The following is an 18677-nucleotide window of genomic DNA, read 5'->3' on the forward strand; positions in this document are numbered from 1 at the left end:
CATAATACACTTCCAGACTTAATTCTCAGAACATTTTATGGTAAGATATAAATGGTATGAATTCCCTAAATTCAAAGATTTCTCAAGGACTGTCATGCCAATACTCTGCTAAGAATTCCATGAAAGACAAGATTGATCTAAACTAGGTATTTTCAAAGTAATCTTAAAATTATCAAATGGTTAACATTTAAATTTTTATTTTTTTCTTTTTTATTCTATTTGAAAGGCAGAGAGACAGAAAATGACCTTCCATTTGTCCACTCCCCAAATGCCTGCAACAGCCAGGGCTACGCCAGGCAAAAGACAGGAGTCAGGAACTCAATCGAGGTCTCAGACAAGGGTGACAAGGACTCAAGCACTTGAGCTTTACCTGCTGTCTCCCGGAGTGAACATTAGCAAGAAACTAGAATCAGAAATGGCATCAGACTCAAATCCAGGCATTCTGATGCAGGATGAGTGAGTCCCAAGCTGCATCTTACCTACTGCAGCTAAATAACCCAACTCTTAAGTTAAACACATACCTGCACACCAAAAAAAGCTCCAAGTGAAAGCTTACAACACATTCACAAGCACTCTAACTGGAATGGATCTATTAGTACCTGTGGCATAAGATATTTAGAAAGCTTTTTAACAGAATGTGCTAAATAACTCACTAAGAACAATGATACATTCACAAAGTCCTGTACCCTATTTTGTAATGTAGCAATTGGCTTTTTCCCAGTACTCACACAGTATCTTGTTGTGGTCTAAGCTGGATAGAGATACAGATTTAGATATAATTTAGATATGAAACCAAAGCTAGGTTTTTCTACTGTGTTCTTTATCCATGTGATCATTCTCATTTCATCACTCCTAAATGTTCTTTCTCCCTGTCTCCACCTCTCTAAATTCTACTTTCCTTCCAAAATAATACCAATTCCCATCTAAGAGTCTCTACCACCAATTTTGGACATGATCTAATGTTGCTAAATTCTGTTTCACATATGTACATTCAGTGTCCCCAGTTATATTACATCTGCCCTTCAGTAGCTGATATCTAATTCATCTTGTCCAGCACATTAAAATGCCCAAGTCTCAAAACATGCACATGAATAAATTTTCAACTCACTTGGATAAACATGTTTATTGTTACATTGTATGGTAAACTGGCAAAAATGTCTAGGGACTAGCTCGAAAATAAAGAAAAGAAGTGGTTGGAGGTATAAATGAGGCAAGACTGACCACAGTTGATAACTGTGAAAGTTGGTGATAGGTATGCATATTATTGTTTGCAATTTTCCATAACACAGAGTTTGCATTTCCTACCAGTAACAGAGAGCTTTTTAAGGACAGGTCCAAGGGTTTTTCTTCTTCAAATATCTGTCCAGCACAGAACAGATGAATTTCACTTTACCATGCATATTTCTTACTTTAGGCAGAACTACCTTCCAATGAAACTTTACCTTTTTTAATGATATTTTGTTTAAATGATTTTTAGACAAAACAAGCTTTTATTCATTCATTACAATTTACTGAGTATTTGCTAAGATATGCTGTCTTGATAAATATATCAAAAACAATTTATTCTCTCTAAATTAAAAACCTGACCATACCCTTAAGGCTGCGTGACAAAATGGGCAGGAAGGGGCAACAGGGAGATAAAAAGAAAAGTAGCAAAAAGCAACACTACAGTCTTAAACAGTTAGTATACCTAAGAAATCCATGTTTTTAATCAGAAAGAAGGCAAAGCTTGTTTAAGCCAGACAGGCTTAAAAGCTCCCCGCCCCCACTTCCATCTTACAGATGAGGAAACTAAAGCTGAGAGTAGGGAAGTGACTTGCCTTAAATTATACATCAAGTTGCTAACAAAACTAAAATTAAAACACAAATCTGCTGATTCACAGTTCAATAAGAGTTTTCTACACCACAGCAATTTTTCCCTATACCATAAAATTACTTAAAGAGAATGAGCTATTTTATTAGTAATATACTTTACATTGTGTCACATCTAAAAAGGAACTTAATAGGATAAGTACATGGAAGAGTGTAGGGAAAATCTATGCGACAAATTTATAAGATGGTTATGCATGGAGATTAAGTATATGCCACATTTCCGCATCTGACTTTAAGATAGTATCAATCTCATATACATTTTGACATACAGACGCTATAAATGCATCATTTAAAAAGATATACTTCTACAAGCAAGAAAATGTAACATAATGCACAATATGCACAGACAAATCACTGATTTACTTAGAGGCTGCATCACAAGGTACAAACACTGACAGCAAGAGTCTCATCTTTTAAGGCAACAATTAGTTACCAAATACCTACGGTCGTGTGGCACATTTCCAATTGTAGATATAAATATAAAGCAGCCCTTCTTGCTACCTGTCTCATATGCATGAGTTTTGGAACTAGACAAAGCAAAGGTTGAATCCCAGCTCTACCACTTGGTTCTCCATCCATGCTTTGCAAAGTCACTAACTTCTCTGATCCTGATGCTCATCTGTAAAATGGAATATACATGGCAGAGAATTAAATGAAAATTAAATGTGACCATTTATTTAAGGAATCAGGGAAGCCCCTAGATGAAAGAGGAATCACATTAAGTTTCTTCCCACAACCCCAATGGGCCAGATTAAACTAAAAACGAGACCGACTTACAAGACTCCTCTCTTTCCATTTAAGAAATTAGATTCAGTATGTTTTGACGGTAGGGCAAGTCCTACAGTTTGCTTCAAAATGATTACCTAATTAAAAAATATTTTTCTCTGTATTGCCATTTTTCTTCTTCAAACTGGGAAAAGAAAATGATGAATTTTTAAGTGTTGAAATCTACCAGTTATATATAAATTCAGCATCTTCATATTGTCTTACTGAACTAAAACCCTAAGCCTATCAGAAACACACTGAAGAGAAGAACGACAGAAACAATGTGTGGGAAGAAGGGTACAGGCCAAAATAAACTCTTAAAATTACTCAATTCTAAGAGTGATTTGTTGTCTTCTTTTAACCTTAAATTCATTTATTAAACTCTAAGCCAAACAAATGTTCAAAAGAATTATGATCTCCATGATCCAGAGTGCTTCAGTAACTTGATCCCAGAGATTAAGCAAATGCCATCTTTCAGTATGTACAGTTTCAGTTTCTACCAGTAAGAATCCAGGCCTTTCCAGTTGGGAACATGCCTATCAACATGGCTCATATGTAGTAGACATACATGTTTCTCCTATCCCAAGTGCAGACTTGCCTATCCACAATATTTCCTCACTACTAGTTCATTTCTATTGAATGGATTTTTTCCCCTCCTAATCATAAAAAAAAGTTCTTTTTTAAATTTGGGAAAAATAACAAAATTACAAGTATTTTTAAACAAACCATGATCTAACTGAAGATTAAAGTATTACAAGGGTCCATACCATCATCTTTCTTATGAATTTGACCATAATTGTGATCATAAAAAATTTGTATGGATTACTTGCCACTAAGCATAAATAACCACCAGCCCATATCTTAACAACATTATTCCAGCTTTCTTAAGACTAAACTCAACAATACTTTTTTTTCTTACTTAATCAATGGTTTCTTCTCATTGTTCTTCTGAGTCTCCCATATTTTGCTGCTGACGATTTCCTCTTTCTTAAAACTGTTTCCATCCTAGGTTGCTCTGAACAGTGTGTGAGTATTCCTTACAAAAAAACCTTCTAGTAATCTCTTCTTTTTTAACTGGACTGTCTTCTATAAACTTCTGGTAATCTCTAAAACAACGGCTCGGACCTAACCTTTGGATTTTCTTGTCTGCTTTGAATCCCCGGCATTGAACATACTGCTTGGCATCATGCAGATGTTCAAGTAATGTTCATTGACCGATTTTGCCCATTTTTACCTGCCACTTACTAGCTGCGTGAACTTGCGCAAGTTAAATCTTTCTGAATCTCAGCTCCCTCACTTATAAAACATAATCAAAAGAAGATACTTGAGAAGCTTAAAACAGTGACTGGCACAAAGTAGCTCAGTGTAACACTTGCAATTATTATCAATACAATCTAGTATAGGTCTCAAAAATGTTTCTTATTATATATGGTTGACTATGAAATCTACCTTTCAATAACTCAACTTATTTTCACCACATTCTTGTATCATAATTACCAAAAATATTTGCGTTCTTTTTCCTTTACTGCTTATCTCCAATTCACCATTAATTATTCTAATTCTCTCCCAACCACCAAAGACCCATCATTTATCAACTAAGCTGCAAAAACAGGCTGAGTTAATTTCTACACGCCTAAATCTTCTTTCAAATTTTTACCTCTCCTTTAAAAACTTTTAACTTGTCATTCCTATCAATGCCTTATACTACATTCAAACTTGCAGAATGCATGCTCTCGTCTTCTAGTAACCCATTATCCCAAATCCTGCTTCAAATAATGGCTCAAAACTCATCTCTGTCAGGAAACCTTCCCTGATGACTCGACACCACTCAGATTACTTCTCTGTTCCAGGCGACTGAGCACTTAGGTATTGTTATACTAAGGGTAAAATGTGATTACAATGAATAGTGTTACCAGAAATACCTTCCACAAAATAATTTCTACATCCCTAAGAACGTTCCTTTAATATAACGCTATTTTTCTCTTTAATTAACAAAGATATATCCTATACCAACAAATGCTCTTTGGTTTCTTTATCTATTTTTGGTTCTTCATCTCTTCAAAATCTTCTGTCTGTAAGAGGAAAGTATCTCTCCCATATAAATCTTTTAGAAATGGGGTAGGGGGTCACCTTCTTTTCCTTCTACCTTTTCTGCATCCCCAACCTCTGCCCACACTCCACCAATAAAAACTCCTAAAGTGTCAAACAGAAACGCAGTACAGTGATACACACATACCATGACTTTCTTTCCTCTGAGTGAAAGCAACTTTCAACCTACTTAGCACAAAACTCTCCCCGACAGCTGCAGAGTTTCCCAACATGCATAACCTATTATCAAATTCTATTACATCAAAATAGTTGATCCTATAGAATAAAAGAATTACACCTATGTAATTCTCCCTGGTGTGACGGTAAGAGATCTTGCATCATTTTCATGCTATATTACACTCTAACAAGAGAGTTGAGAAACTCCCCTGCAGGGCAGAGTTTCTGGGGTGTATCTTCTGATGTCGTCCACATGTTTTAATATAAAGTACGAGGCGGTTCCTCATTGCCATGCAATCAAAAACAAACAGTATTCAGGCCATTACTTCTGGGAAGGTGAGTTTGTGTGCCACGGAGACTGTCAAGGAAGGGGGCGGGAAGAAGGGCGGAGAGGCAATGCTCACTAAGTGAAAGTTAGCAAATCTGAGAGGCCCTGGATGACCAGGGCTGAATGAACCTGACTCCTTCTACACAGCACATCCGCCTCTCCCGACTGCGGAAACGGACAGCTGCTCTTGCTCAATTACTCATAAAAGATTCACAGCCTTCAGCTACCACACATAAATCTACCACGTCTGCTCCGCGTACTCATATACTTTCTCCTAGGAAGCCACACGGCGCCTCCAAACAGCCTCTCCATCCACACCTCGCCTAAACCCTTCTCCCTTCAGTCACCTTCCGGTTTCAGTGGGTGAGCCTCTCGCCCCACATCCACGTGTCCCCCTCTGTTCAAACACCCTAACCTTCAAAGCCCGAGCCTGATGTCCCCCCAGTCTCTACTGATGCCACTTCCAAGAGGCCAACCGCACTCCCCAGCCCCGCGCCTTCGCCCCGGGCACCCTTCTCTGAGCATCACCCCTTCCCCATCACTTTCTTCCTCTCCAAAGCCCGGGATGCTTCAAGCACAGGCCGCCTCTTGCCGCCACGCTCCCTGGAGCACAAGAACCCGCTCCCCCGTTAACAACTCCTCTCCACCTTCGCCACCTCTACGAGGCCTCCCACCCCAGGCGGCGCCCCCGGGATCCGCGGCTGCAAACCAGGCCCCTCCCTAAGTGCCCCTCAGACGGCGGCGGCCCCGCCCAGCCGGACAGAGCCCACCCTGGCTGAATCGGGCTCCCCAGCTCCGGGAGGACGCGGGTGGGGGCGGGGGCGGGGCGGCGGGTCGTTGCCTTCGCCGGGGCCTGGCCTGCCGCCCCGGCTCCCGCAGCCGCTGCCCCGGCCAGGCGAGAACAAGCCCCGCAGCCCGGCTTCCTCTCAGGAGGCGCTGCCGCTCACCTAGACGCAGAGGCTCGGGCCTCGCTTTCCCTCTGGCCGTCCAGCGATGGCCGCGCCGCCGCCGCCGCCGCCGCCGTCGCGCTCTCCTCACTCGCTCTTCCACCGCCCCCGACCGGCTGCTGAAGAGCGGACGAGCAGTGGCACGCCCATTGGCTGCGGCCCGCACTCGCGTCAGCCGGTCCCGACCGCACCTCGCGCTATGATTGGCTGGTGCGGCGCCTCTTTTCCACGTCTGCTTCTGATTGGTTCTCTCGCGCACCCTTACCCGAAGGACCACTCACTCTCCTCCCCGCTTCGGCCTCCCACTCCCCAACCAGGTTTCCATCCGGGCGGGAGCGGGGCGGGAGCGGGCGCCAGTGGGACGTGAACGGCCAATGGGGGCGCGGAGTGAGGGCCGGGAGGTGGGCGCTGTGGCGGCCGGCCCGCGGGGGAAAGCTCCGCCAATGGGCGCGCGCCGCACATCCCGGGCTCGGGAGCGCCTCCCCTGGCCGCTCGCTTCCCGGGAGGGTCGCGCCCCGGGCCACGCCCGGCTGCCCGTGGCGCGGGAGGGGCGCCCGCTATAAAGGTGGGGAGCGTGCAGCGAGGCCGGCGTGGGATTCTGCGGGCAGCCATTGTGGCGTGCTGTGGCACTGCCTACGTGGGTCCTGGCGCGTCTGTCGCTTGGTCCTGAGGGCACTCCGGCCACTGCTGGAGATGAGCGATCCGCGGTCCACCCCGAGGACTCGCAGTTTGGACCGGGTCGTAGCTGCGTGGACCCCTGAGGCCCCCACGAACTGCCCTGTAGGGAGGGATCCGAGCCCGAGCCCGAGCCCGGATCTCGTCCAGCCCCTCAGGACTGTGGGCGGGATGTGTGTGTGTGTGTGTGTGTGTGTGTGAAGTTAGTGTAGTGGTTACCCCCGGAAGGATAGGGGCGTGTTGGTTGGGAAAAGGCACAGGGGAACCCAAAGGGAGTGGGGTGGGAGTTGCAGGGGTGTGTGGATATGTAAGGATTCATGGAGCCCTACTCTTAAGGGGTGTCCTCTACTCACTTTTACAATATAACTTAATTTTTAAAATAACAGGATCGTGAGAAGTACTCCATTCGTCCTTAGGCTGCACGAGACACCCATGGTATGAGCAGTCCTCACCAGGATTTAGCTAGCTTTCAAAGCTACAAACCATATGAAGAAAAAGAAAGGATTTCTGAGAGGTAAAAAGGAGTGACAGCTCCTGGCACGGCGAAGAGCACGCGCAGGTTGGTACTTGAAAGATGAGCCCAGGTGTTTCAGGGTGGTGTTATTGTAGGAATTTCGAACTGGTTTCAGTGGCAGGCCCTGTTAGTGACACAGAAGCACTCATAGCGAGCGCCCAGTTGGAAAGTACAAGAATTTATTGGGCTGCCTACTTTGCGGCAGACCTAAGTTCTGAGCCCAGGAAACCGTAGCTTGAATCCCCTGGTTTTACGGAGGAGCTCACAGTGTAGCATCACTGTGATCATCTCTGGAAGAGGTCACAGGACACAAAGCTAACCGAGCTGCTCACTTGGGGATGCGGCATTCTGTTACCTTAGGCGGGATGTGACATGTTTGCCCAGAACTCAGTCCAAAAGCAGAATTCTGAAATAGCCAGGGTCAGGTAAAACTGTTCTTAAAATAAATTATTTTCTCCACAAACCAAACATAACCACTCTGAGACAAATTCTAGGCTGTAAAATGGCACAATCAATAAAATAAAGATCACGGTATTCATATTTATTTAGTCATTAAGATGTTTAGTTAGATAACTGCGTTTTAAAAAAAATGTTTCCTAAAAATAGATTATTTCATTCTTAATAGATTTACTCGATAGGGAGAGGGACCTTCTGTCTAGGTCTCCCGTATGGTGGCAGGAACGCAATTACTTGAGCCATCACTGCTGTCTTCCAGTATTTTTCCATAGCAGGAAGCTGGAGTCAGGAGATGGAGGCAGAATTCAAACCCAGTGTGGGATGCAGGCATCTTAACTACTAGGCCAGACACTCCCTGATAAATTAGCCTTTTTTTTTAAAGCGCATATCACTAAACTAGGCGCATAAAGTTGGATATGGCAGTTTTTTCCATAAAACATAGGGTGTAATGGACAGACAAGCAATTCTACCATAATGCCAGATGAGAGAATCTGTAGAGAGGACCTAACCAGCATAAGGGATGTACAAGAAGCTTCTTCGAAGACGTAAAGCTAAGTTAATCACTGCTAAGGTTTATCAACATATTATATGCAACTGGGCACTATTTCCAGAAACTGTTTGTAAAAAAGAAGTATAAAACATAACAATACTTAATCCTGAGGTGCACAAATGATGAAATTAAATTATTGCCGGCCGGCGCCACGGCTCAACAGGCTAATCCTCCACCTAGTGGCAGCGGCACCCCAGGTTCTAGTCCCGGTCGGGGCGCCAGAGTCTGTCCCTGTTGCCCCTCTTCCAGGCCAGCTCTCTGCTGTGGCCAGGGAGTGCAGTGGAGGATGGCCCAAATGCTTGGGCCCTGCACCCCATGGGAGACCAGGAGAAGCACCTGGCTCCTGGCTTCGGATCAGCGCGGTGCACTGGCCACAGCGCGCCGGTTGCGGCGGCGATTGGAGGGTGAACCAATGGCAAAAGGAAGACCTTTCTCTCTGTCTCTCTCATTGCCCACTCTATCTGTCAAAAAAAAATTAAATTATTGCTTAATAGATACATTATGGTTTTAAAAAGCAGCGTTAGAGTTGAGAGCTTAGAAGCATCTCATTTGATGGGTCAATGTGTATATAAGGTGTGCTTCCAGCAAAGACCCTCCCCCGCCCGCTGAGATTGGCGGGAAGCTTTCTGCAGGAAGGTTTAAACATCAAACAAAGGCTTACTTTCCAACATGGTACAATCTCATGGGTTAAGGCATGTCATATGGTTAGAATCCCCCATCATTCTTAAGTGAATCCAAAGAAATGCTCTTTCTACAAAAAAAGGTTAATATTGAGTAGTCTTCATAAGGATTTCCCCCCAAGTTTAACCTAGAAAGCATAACACCAAAAAATTTATTCGATTGCCTTTCCCATTTCTCTTCATCAAGGACCCTGAAAATTAGGCTGCCATATATTGATTCAACTGTATAACAATTTTATTCAAATATGAAACATCTATACATGCTTTTGATCCATGCTACAGAAACAGTGTTCTGTAAACTAAGGCAAATTATACCAAGCCCAAATGTGCTTGTTTACAGCAACCTGAAGGGTGATAACATATATTACTGAGGAAATACATAGTAATAAACAGCATACATGCTAACATGCTATATGCCATGTAGTTATAGCTACTGGTGAGTCACTCAGAATCTAAACAGAAAACAAGTAAAGTCAAACAGTTTTTATACAAATATTACCTTTTCCTTCTCTGAGGAAATACTTTTCATATGGCATGTGGCATTTTCTAATCATGTGATGTATTTTTCTTGTCAAAGTCTTGTTAAAATTCTGGAGAGTTGTTCATTCTATCCACACAGCAACCCTATGCAAGTATGTATCTCTTTATTGGAATTTTATAGAAGAGGAAATCAAGGCTCAATTAAACAACTTGAATCACATAGCTCTGTTCGGTGACAGAAGTGGAATTCAACTCTAGGCCTATTGTATAGAAAACCTTGAATCTTTCTACTATGCTCAATTCTCCTCCTGCAAAATAAGATCAAGTTATAATTTCTTATCTTTATGTACATCTTCATGTTACTCACAATGAGTAGCAAGAGTCTTACATATGTCCCTCAGGGCATTCACTGAATTACTTTTTTTTTTTTTTTTTTTAAGATTGTGGCACAGTAGAGTAAGCCACCAAGTACTTGGATTCCTGCCCTCACCTACTCCCCCAAGTGAGAGACTCATCTGGAGTGCCTGTTCTTTGACCTGGTTCAGACCTGGGTTTTGTGGGCATTTGGGGAGTGAACCAACAGATGAAAGATCTGAGAGTGTGTGTGTGTGTGTGAGAGAGAGAGAGAGAGAGAGAGTATGTGTGAATCTGCCTTTCAAAGAAAGAACACTTTTAAAAGGAACATGGAAGGGTCGCTCTCATAGCATAGCATCTGAGGGAGTTTTTCTCAAGTGAGCTAAATTCCAGTTAGGGCAGTTATTCTCTGTTGATCTCTATCGTGCCCTGCACCCAATTATGACATGCGAATTGGTCTGCTTTAAACATATGTTTTAAGTCTGTTAGTAAAAGTACAAACAACAACAACAAAAAACCCCCATCAAGTTTCTAATATTGATTAGTACTTCAGTGGCCTGTCTGGTCAAATAGATCCCTGTGGCTCCATTTCCTTCCTCATCTTTAAAAGGAGAATGAAATCCAGTATCTCTTCTAGGTGTTTCAAAGATCTGTGAAATAAGTTTGGTTTTCATCTGGAGGTGAATAATCTGACCATAAGATACTCTGCAGATTTAATCTAAGTGGAGCACAAGCAGAGCTGTTATAGTCCTGGCTTTTCTAAAACACTCTTTGTGTCCTGACCGTTGGCTTCCTACTTCTCAACTATCTCCTCTAGACTGTATTTGTGTACAGAGGTGTCCTGGTGTTACTTAACAGGTCTTGGGAGGAAGAGACCCAGTGTTTGTAACATTTCTTAAGATACCATCTGTTGTCAATTTTCCAATCATCATTGTAAAAAGAAACCAGCTTGCTGGCCAATTGCTTTCTACATCTGATTAGAAAGAGTTGTTTTGCTCTTTTGTGAGTGGCAGTGGCAGTTTGGGCCTCATTTGAATAGAACCCCGAGAGTTGGGAATTACTCTTTTTCCTTTCTCCATCTTTACTTTTCCTTTCCTCCATAGGGATTTACTCTGTACATGAATCTGAACAGAGCTGCTGCAGAGGCCCAGACATGCGAATCATGTTTGTCTTCTTTTCTATAGCATCATGGCATGTCCAAGTTGTAAGCCGCAGCCTCTGCCTCGCCTATGCCTGCTCTTTGGGTGGTGCTTTCTGAGATCAGTGTCTAAAGTCTCTTAAAGTCAATACCAACACACCCTTGAACTTTTAGGGAAGGCCTCCTCCCAGATACAGTTGCAAAGAAAGGTCCCAAACGCAGCCAGCCACACCTATGTGTAAAAAAAAATTGTCAGTGTCTACAAAGACATGACTCTTAGAGGAAATAAAAGCATATTTGACTTCGTTGCTAATCTTTTATTGTCCAGAGTATGATACACAGGTTACAGTTTCCCCATAAGCAAAGCCATTTAATCTCTCTACTACAGTATTTCTTAGAGCAGCCAGTTTGTAGGCCTTTTCTACTGAAAGTGCCAATGGTTGACTTGAGAAGAAAAGAGCATAGTGATTAAGAGTCCTGGCTTTAGAATTGAACTCCTGAGTGTAGAATCCCAGTACGATTACCATTTAGGTGACTTTGGGAAAGTTATCTATTTGCCTCAGTTTCCCAGAGCCAAAATTACCTACCTCATAGAGGTACTATGAAACTTCACTCAGAACAGTGTCTGACATGTGGCAAGCTCTATCCATAGCATTTACTAAATCATAAGAGAAAGATAATAAAAGTGAGAGATTTGCCAGAACCAGTAGTAATGTCTGTCTGCTGTTTTTGAGAATAAAATGGTATGTCAGATACTTCTAGGTCCTCCCAACATCGCTACTTACATTTTACTTATGAGGAAATGGAAGATGCTGGAATTTAATTGCCCAGGGTCACATAACTGCATAGTGGATTTTGGAATTCTAACCCAGTTGGATTAGATTCCAGAGCATTTGTCCTTAACCATCTTATCTTCCCATTCACTGTTTTCATGACTTCAAATGCTCTATATTTATTTATGGCCACATTAATTTAGAAATAGTCTTAAGAGTCACTTTGCTCATCTCTTCTTTCATAAATAAGTAAATTGACTTCATAAGAGGCTAAATGACTATCTCAAGGCTACCTGATTAGTTAATAGCTATTTAGAACCCATTGAATACCCTCCAAACATTTGCTGATAAGGAAAGGAATGAATACTTACATTACTTATCACAGTGCCTTTAGCTAGTAAGCAATCTACACTGGCTCTTTTTATCATTGGTCATATACTCATTCATTCACTTAATAAGCATTTATTAGGCATTTCTTACAAGTCAGGCATCTTGGAATATAAAAATAAACAAGATATTATTCCTCTTGAAGCTTACAGTAGCTGTCTAAATATTTCCAAGGCAGAAGATGAGCATGTAGAATGTTACTAAACATGGCAGAGCAACAAGCAAGTTGAAATCTAATACTTTTGTCAAGTATGAAATGGAAGACAAGGGTGCTTGATAAGAAATAGTAAAATGAAATTGGAAAAATAGATTGAAGCAAGCTTATAAAAAGCTGTGCAAGCCATGCCATTAATATTTTTTATAAAGAGAACTGATGTTATTTTACTTGAGCTTCAGATAGATAATGTTAGTGGCCATAAGGAAGTTGGATTGCCAGAAAGAAAAAGACCTAGAGTGAAATAATGGGAAATGAAAATGGGAAGTATAGATGGACATAATTGGGGCAGTGGTGGTGGGAATACAGAGATGCACAGAAGCTATCTCAGTAGGACTGTTGGGAACTAGTGATTCAAGTAGTTTGGAAAGCAAAGAAAAAAAAATAAGGGGCACCCTTAGGTCCTATGACTACTACATGGTGACAATTTCCTTCAACAAATATTTACTGAAGGCCTATTTATTTGCTGGGTAGTAGGGTATTAGTGTTTGAGGCACTCCTGATACAAATGCTTTTTTTTTTTTGAAGATTTATTTATTTTAAATACAGAATTAGAGAGAGAGAGAACTTCCATCTGCAGGTTCACTCCCCCAAATGGTTGCAACAGCTAGAACTGAGCCAAGCTGAAGCCAGGAGCCAGGAACTCCATTCAGGTCTCCCATATGGGTGGCAGGAGCCCAGGTACTTGCACCATCTTCTGCTGCTTTTCCAGGCATGTTAGCAGAGAGCTGGATCAGAAGTCAAACAGCCAGAACTCAAACTGGCACTCATATATGGGATACCAGAGGCACAGGCAGTGGCTTAGCATGCTGTACTGCAACACTGGCTAACAATGTCTCAATGTTGTGTCATTAAAACTTTTACTAGGAATGAGGAAAGAGTAAACAATTAAATTCATATTTTATTCTTGGTTCATTAATGAAACCTTTCATTTACTTCTGTTTCTTATTCTCAGGCATTCTGATGGGTCACAGTAGAGAGCAGGGATTGGGGGGACTTGTCTTTCAGGATAGCCAGTTAAAGCAAAAATCAGGTCCCTAAGTGAAGAGGTCAGCCCCACAGACCGATGGGTATAAAAACAAAGCTATAAAGTTTATAGGAGGATATGAAGAAACAGGCACTCCTCCATAAACCAGTTGTTTAATTGGTACACTGTGCTTTGAAGTGCAATTTGGCAGTTTGTGGTAAGATTTAAAATATACACAATACGGAACTCAGCTATTAGACTTCTGTATCTCTCAGTAGTATTCTGCAAAGACAGGGTCTGGCACTTCAGGGAACATATGAGAAGAAAACATGACAGTCAAATGACCTGTATTTTTAAAAAATATATTTATTGAGAAAAATGAAATTAATTTTGACTAAAGTTTAGTACAATGGTGGAGTCTGGCACCTTCATTCAGTCTGTATATTAGATGTCATACTAATGCTGACAACTCCCACATTTAAACATCCAGGTTTATCCTCTTTGAACTTTGCCTACTGATGTATCTTCACTTTGAAATACAATATATGATTACATGGAAAATATGGGAAGAGTAGGATGTTAATAAATAATTTATTAGGCCAGCGCCGCGGTTCACTAGGCTAATCCTATGCCTGCGGCACTGGCACCCCGGGTTCTAGTCCCCACTGGGGCGCTGGATTCTGTCCCAGTTGCTCCTCTTCCAGTCTACTCTCTGCTGTGGCCCGGGAAGGCAATGGAGGATGGCCCAAGTGTTTGGGCCCTGCACCCACATGGGAGACCAGGAGAAGCACCTGGCTCCTGGCTTCGGATCAGCATGGTGCACTGGCTGGCCGTAGCAGCCATTTGGGGGGAGAATCAATAGAAGGAAGACCTTTCTCTCTGTCTCTGTCTCTCTCTCACTGTCTAACTCTGCCTGTCAAAAAAAAATTATAAAAAATAATTTATTAATGGAACATATGAATCAAGAGGTAACAGTGGATGTATTATTTAGGGTTTTCAAGGTAAATGACAGAATTTCACCTTGAGGTACCAGAAATGTGTCTTCCTTTGAGGTGCCATTCTGTCCCCCTTCTTGACAACAAGAGTGAGCTTCCCCCAGAGCCAAGACAGTGGTACCAGCGCAGGAGAAAGCAAAATGGCAGTGGAGTCAGATGTGGGTGGTTGAGTGGAACAGGCAAGAGCTTTGTGGCTAAGTAATTGGCCAGAGGCTGAACCGTGAGACATGAACTTAATGAAACAAAGAAGCTTAAAGAAAGGTTTATGTAGAAGAAACAGGCAATATGTCAAGGATTAGGAGAATTAGGGTCAGAAGCTATACTGGAGTTTGCCCTTTCTCACCCTCCTCTTCGTGAAATCTCTACTTTGGAAGTCCATTCACCCTTTCTTGACCATACTGGTAGACTAACAGGAGGAGGGCAGCTGTTTGGCACAGCATTTAAGACACCACTTGGGGGCCGGTGCCGCGGCTCACTAGGCTAATCTTCCGCCTTGCGGCGCCGGCACACCGGGTTCTTATCCTGGTCAGGGCGCCGGATTCTGTCCCTATTGCCCCTCTTCCAGGCCAGCTCTCTGCTGTGACCAGGGAGTGCAGTGGAGGATGGCCCAAGTGCTTGGGCCCTGCACCCCATGGGAGACCAGGAGAAGCACCTGGCTCCTGCCATCGGATCAGCACGGTGCGCCGGCTGTAGCACGCTGGCCGCAGCGGCCATTGGAGGGTGAACCAACGGCAAAAAGGAAGACCTTTCTCTCTGTCTCTTTCTCTCTCGCTGTCCACTCTGCCTGTCAAAAAAAAAAAAAAAAAAAAAAGACACCACTTGGAACCACTGCATCCCATAACAGAATGCCTGGGTTTGAGTCCTGGATCCACTTCTGATTCCAGGTTCTTGCTGATGTGCAAGTATTTGGATCCCTGCCCCCCAACATAAGAGATCCTTGCTCCTGTTTTCAGCCACTTCCTGTGCAGGTGTTTGGTTCTCTTTATCCCTCTCCCTCTCTCTCCCTCTAACGAGAGCACATACATACATACATACATAATACATTTAAAAATTAGGAGAGGTGGAGATGATGAGGTCAGATATGTCTAGAATGATACCATGGTAACAGCAAGTTGAGTTTTTAAAAAACTATTTATTTGAGAGGCAGAAAGACAGCACCCATCCACCGGTTCACTCTCTAGATATCTGCAACAACCTGGGCTAGAGTGAAGCCAAGAGCCAATGCAAGTCTCTCACATAGATACATGGGTGGGAGAGCTCCAACTACTGCTGCCTCCCAGGGACTGCATTGGCAGGAAGCTGGAGTCAGGAGCCGGAGCTGGGTAATTAGCCCACACATTCTGTTGTGGAATGTGAACATCCCAGTTGGCATCCTCACTTCCAGGCTCGACGCCTGCCCCAGGTGAGCTTTTCCTTTTTCCTCTGCAACTTTTCTTACCCACCTTTTCTATCATTAGCACAGAACAGAAATGGGGACCCAAATGGAAGGGAAACTGAGTCAAAGCCCTGGGACCTCGGCAGATACAGTAGCTCCCAGGAAGATACCAAGAATGGCTAGCTGCTCATCTGCAGCATAAACAGAAGGTGATTTCCCGCTCTCTGCCCAACTCTGAGAGACACATCCGCAGGAGTCAAGCTTGGCAAAGTCCAGGCTGTGACAAGACCAAAATCCCATCAGTCAAAAATGATGAGTTCTATTTCTTTAGAACAAAAAGTATTTGATGTAGTAATCACCAAAAAGGTTAGGTGAATTAAAGTTTGAACAATGAAAAGGAAACAAACATTTAGCACCCTTAGTTTCCTCTGGTTTACCTGAGAAGATGCCCGGTGTGCCTTAAGCTTGACTCACCAACACATTGCAGTTGTCAATTGGGTTTGGTGAGCTTTGTGTGACCAACAGAAACCCTCAACTACAGTCATCACTGAAGAACCATTGACCACCAGTTTAGAGTCAGGTTGGCCAGAAGAATTTGAAGTTCAAGATACAATCTTAGAAAGTGTAAAAATTAAGTTGAGAAAGGGAAAGGACCTAATACTTGAAATACAAATGAAATGCTTATTTCTGTGTTCTGCTCTGTAAAGAAAAGTGGCAATTCAGGTTACACAAGCCTCCAAACACAAAATGATAAGGAAAAGCACTAGGAAAGTACACAGAGGTGAAAGAAAATTAGTTATACAGAACTGAGATAATCAAGTTCTGAAAAAATCTGGCTGAGACAGAATTCTAGAGTCAGTGTTTCTTCTACCCTAATTTTGCCAGCATAGAACCATAGCTTTTACATGAAGAAAACATCAAAGGGGAAGGAGATGTCACTTTGAAAATGGGAGAAACTGGTGTTCATCTTATAGAAAGAGTAAAATGAATACCAATGTGTCAGAAATCACTTGATTGTAGATTGCAACTGTGGTGTTCTGGGGGCCTTCCTTGGAGAGCTGGCTGCCAGGAGCACTAATGGAGGGAACAACAGGGATACAGGGTGTGAAGGGATTGGAGAGTGGGGAGGGAGGCAGAGGTGGAGATGGGGGGAACCCGCCAGATGGTAGGATTTCGTTTTGAGCCTTGGTGGTCCAGAAAGTAGACTTTGGACCCTAGGATGAGCAGGTTCTCAGTGAGATGCAGTAACTAAAATGTTTGAGATTATTTGAGGTTGGTGCAATTGGCCTGAATGCCAATTGATTGCTTTGCAGAGGTGGAAGAATCTCTTTCCAGTGATAGGAAGCTCATGTGCCCCCTTCAATGCATTCCTTTTCCCAGGACTATAACCTATAAGCTGAATTCCAAAAGTTGCTGGCCAAACAGGGAAGTGTAGCCAAAGGGCTTAGACATGAGGCCTTTTTCAGCCAGCTCATGATGAGGCCAGAGGAATATTCCTGACCACAGAAGAATATTTTTCTTGTCCTGGATGCTAGAATTTGCTTTTCTGAATTTACTTTTTAAAAAAATTCTGACATTTGGAGTAATATCCCTTTTACCCAGCTTCCCCTGATATTTATATATCACAACAGCAGGGTGCAAAACAGAATTCAACATTGGGTATAATACAATCAACAAAGGGCTTTATGTCCTTTTGTTGTTTGGAGATGTAGTAGACACTATCACATCATATTTAGTCATTGTATTTCCTTAATCTCCCCCTATCTTAGACATTTTCTCAGTCTCTTTGTTTTTCATGATTTTGACAGGTTATTTATTTTAAGATTTGTTTATTTATTTGAAAGGCAGAGTTACAGAGACAGAAGAAGAGACACAAACAGAGAGAGAGAGAGAGAGAGAGAGAGATCTTCCATTTGATGGCTCACTCTCCAGATGGCCACAATGACTGGGGCTAGGCCAAGGTGAAGCCAGAAGCTTTTTCTACGTCTACCACATGGGTGCAGGGGCATTGGGACTTGGACCATCTGCTGCTGCTTTCCCAGGCTCATTAGCAGGGAGCTAGACTGGAAGTGGAGCAGCTGGGCTTCGAACTGGCGCCTATATGAACTCTGCAGGCTGCGCTTAACCTACTATGCCACAACACCAGCCTTGACTTTGACAGCTTTAAGGAATACTCATCAGATATTTTGTGTAATGTCCTTAAGTTTGGGTTTGTCTGATGTTTCCTGATGATCCTACTTAAAAGTTTTGGAGAAATCAACAGAAAGATAAAGTGTTACTTTTATCATATCCTATCAGAGATATATGCTACCAACATGACTTAATCACTAATGATGTTAACCTACCCATTTGGTTAAGGTTGTGCTCGCCAATTTTCTCCACAGTAAATTTACACATTGTTCCCCTATATAATTTTCTTTAGAAACAAGTCCAGCCCATACTCAAGAGAAGGAAAATTAAGCTATAGTTCCTGGAGGCAAGAGTATCTGCAAATACTATTGTAAATTAGTCTGTAAGCGGGGCCAGTATTGGGGTGCAGGGTGTTAAGCCACTTGAGATGTAGGCATCCTGTATCACAGTACTGGTTCAGTCCCTGCTGCTCCACTTCTAATCTAGCTACCTGTTAATGTGCCTGGGAAGGCAGCAGGTGATGGCCACCCATGTGAGAGACCTAGATAATGTTCCTGGCTCCTGGCTTTGGCATATCACAGCCCTGACCATTGCAGTCATTGAACCAACAGTTGAAAAATCTCCCCCTGCCCCATCACTCTGCCTTTCAAATAAATAATCTTTTAAAAAAAAAACACAAGTAAATGGAAAGACAAAATTAGAAGTTTATTTTTTAAAGATTTATTTATTTATTTGAAAGGCAGAGTTATAGAGAGGCAGAGGCAGAGAAAGAGAGATCTCCCATCCGCTGGGTCACTCCCCAAATGGCTGCA

At 42.7% G+C, this 18677-nt stretch overlaps 1 protein-coding gene and 1 long non-coding RNA gene across 8 annotated transcripts in view; one reads left to right on the top strand and one right to left on the bottom strand.

Annotated features, from left to right (window-relative positions):
- The window catches only part of FAR1 (fatty acyl-CoA reductase 1), a 61926-nt gene extending 55649 nt beyond the window's left edge, over positions 1-6277 (bottom strand). For all 7 annotated transcript variants that reach the window (XR_016218635.1, XM_008266446.5, XM_002708822.6 and 4 more), the window contains exon 1: positions 6178-6277. The gene's annotated coding sequence lies outside the window, so the exon portion shown is untranslated. The remainder of the gene's footprint in view (positions 1-6177) is intronic.
- Positions 6278-6632: 355 nt separating this feature from the next.
- Positions 6633-18677, top strand: part of LOC149128397 (uncharacterized) — a 111118-nt gene continuing 99073 nt past the window's right edge. Inside the window, exons 1-2 of the long non-coding RNA XR_016218651.1 lie at positions 6633-6742; positions 7239-7411. This is a non-coding gene — a long non-coding RNA (uncharacterized LOC149128397). The remainder of the gene's footprint in view (positions 6743-7238; positions 7412-18677) is intronic.

The sequence above is a fragment of the Oryctolagus cuniculus genome, chromosome 1 (assembly GCF_051225735.1).
Source record: "Oryctolagus cuniculus isolate XC-2025 breed Fujian yellow rabbit chromosome 1, ASM5122573v1, whole genome shotgun sequence".
Taxonomy (NCBI): domain Eukaryota; kingdom Metazoa; phylum Chordata; class Mammalia; order Lagomorpha; family Leporidae; genus Oryctolagus; species Oryctolagus cuniculus.